A 2,370-nucleotide genomic window follows, 5' to 3' on the forward strand; every position below is an offset into this window, starting at 1 on the left:
GATATCTGATTCTGACCATTTTGCCTTTACTGTTTCATTAGACTCGCATTTCTAAGTCTATGAAACTCCCCCCACTCCAATTCAGCTGTCTGAGTGAGTCCAGTCAGGGTGGCACAGACCTAGGGACCATTGCATATATAGGTCCAAGCCCTGCAGAGTCACTATCCTTTGCCCAAAGTTATGCCCTGTGGGCGGGGGAGGGGGAGGTGCTGTACTGTCAATAGATTCGCCTTTGCCTATACTAAATTAAGAACTCATGACCTTGGCAGGGGCTTGAGTTACCAGCAGAATGGGATTAGCTATTACAGCTTCTGCTCCTTGGGAAGCATGTGAAACTGAATATTGGGTAAGAAGTGCAGCTTGAATGAAAAGATGCTCCTCATCAAATGTGTCTGAAGCTATTTTAAGAGAAGACTGAGGATTGTGTGTGGATGTCCTTGGAGCCTGTTTGGTTGCCAGGGGAACTTTTTCTTGTGAGTTATCACAGGAGCACGTGACAGCTGGCTCACCATAGTCTGGCTCTGACCCTGTGCCAGGACTGCTGATGCCCGGGCTTTGAGGACACACCACTCAAAAAGGCTGCTCTGCCAGCTTTATTTAGTACTATGATGCATGGATGTCCTTCTCTTATTAGCACAGCTTCCTCTCACATTGTGCAGGTTTATGTTTTCAGGTTTATCTTACAGTGCTCAGATCTCATATTTACAGTTTTCTTTTAATTCTGCAGCAACAGCTGTGGGCTGACAGCCTGCCTCCACTGCATTGGGAGGGAGAATTGCTGTATTTTCCACAGCATGTTCAGACACTGAGCATAAAACCTGGCTCTTATACTACCTAGCAATGTGACCTTAAAGACATCATGTAAACTTAGGTATCGAATGGATATAAGAGTCGCCCTACCTGCCCTGTTATTTGTTCTTTCACTTATTTATTAACAAATTTTATTAAATACTATGTGTTGGGTACTGAGGCCACAAAGATAAATAAGAACTTCCCCTCAGTCTCAGAGAGGCAGCTTATACATTCACAGAATATCAGACTGGAAGTGATTGTTCAGTCCAAATTTTAGTCTTATAGACAAGGAAATTGAGGCCCGAAGAAATAAAATGACTGCCCAGATGTCACACCCAGTCACTGACCGAGTTGGGATGGGAACCCAGATTGCTTATTTCCCAACCCAAAGATCTTTCCTCTGTATCACCTACTTTTGGCTAAACCGTAATAAGTCTCAATTTCCCTGCTTAGCTTTCTTTTTTTTTTAATAAATTTATTTAGTTATTTATTCGTTGCTGCACGCGGGTTTTCTTTAGTTGCATCGAGCGGGGGCTACTCTTCGTTGGGTGCACGGGTTTCAGTAGTTGTGGCACGTGGGCTCAGTAGTTGTGGCGCAGGGCTTAGTTGCTCCGCGGCATGTGGGATCTTCCCGGACCAGGGCTCGAACCCATGTCCCCTGTACCAGCGGGCAGATTCTTAACCACTGCGCCACCAGTGAAGCCCTCCCTGCTTAGCTTTTAACTACTTTAGAAATCTAGACTGGGGATGCCCAAGCTCCTCAAATGTTAGAAAAAAAAATTTCCTTAAGAAAATAACAAAAAACTCCAAACTACTTGTAACCACAAAAGTAATACCTGTTTAATACAAATAATTCCAACAATTAAAAAGTATATAAAATTTGAAGTCTAAGCTCTTTCCTACTCCTAGCCCCAATTCTACTTCCCAAGAGTAACTGACTACTTATTCTCTACTATCATTAGAGTGAATCATTCTAGACTTTTATCTATGCAAATCCAACATGTACATATATATATATTTTTTAATATTTATTTATTTGGCTGCATCGGGTCTTAGTTGGGGCGTGTGGGATATTTATTTGTGGCATGCAAACTCTTAGTTGCAGCATGTGGGATCTAGTTCCCTGGCCAGGGATTGAACCTGGGCCCCCAGCATTGGTAGCTCAGAGTCTTAGCCACTGGACCACCAGGGAAGTCCCCATATATTTTTATATTCTTCATAACACTGTAGTATTTCAATGTACAGATATATTATACTTTATGACTTTCAGGTGGCTCCAATTCAAAATACTTTATAAACATGAAAAATTATCAGATATTCCCTCCCCCTTTAGTGTTGTAAAATTAGTAACCAATGATTGAGAAAGTATACAATAACAAAAAGCTAATATTATTCAGAAATTAAGACTTTTTATATCAATTTGAACTTATTCATCAAACAGCAGCTCTAGATATTTGAAAAATAGTTGTCATATATGTGTGTGAGATATGGTATATATTCAGCCTGAAGCTTTTTCTGTGTGTATGTATAGATTCTGGGTCCTTTTGATGACTTTGTTGCCCCTGTCCCATCCCCTGT

The 2,370-nt window shown here is 41.3% G+C and overlaps 1 non-coding gene across 1 annotated transcript; it reads right to left on the reverse strand.

Annotated features, from left to right (window-relative positions):
- Positions 1-1,911: 1,911 nt before the first annotated feature.
- Positions 1,912-1,984, reverse strand: TRNAG-ACC (transfer RNA glycine (anticodon ACC)). The gene has a single exon. It is a non-coding gene; the product is annotated as a tRNA-Gly (tRNA).
- Positions 1,985-2,370: the final 386 nt, after the last annotated feature.

Source organism: Eschrichtius robustus, chromosome 14 (genome assembly GCF_028021215.1).
Source record: "Eschrichtius robustus isolate mEscRob2 chromosome 14, mEscRob2.pri, whole genome shotgun sequence".
In the NCBI taxonomy this organism is placed as follows: domain Eukaryota; kingdom Metazoa; phylum Chordata; class Mammalia; order Artiodactyla; family Eschrichtiidae; genus Eschrichtius; species Eschrichtius robustus.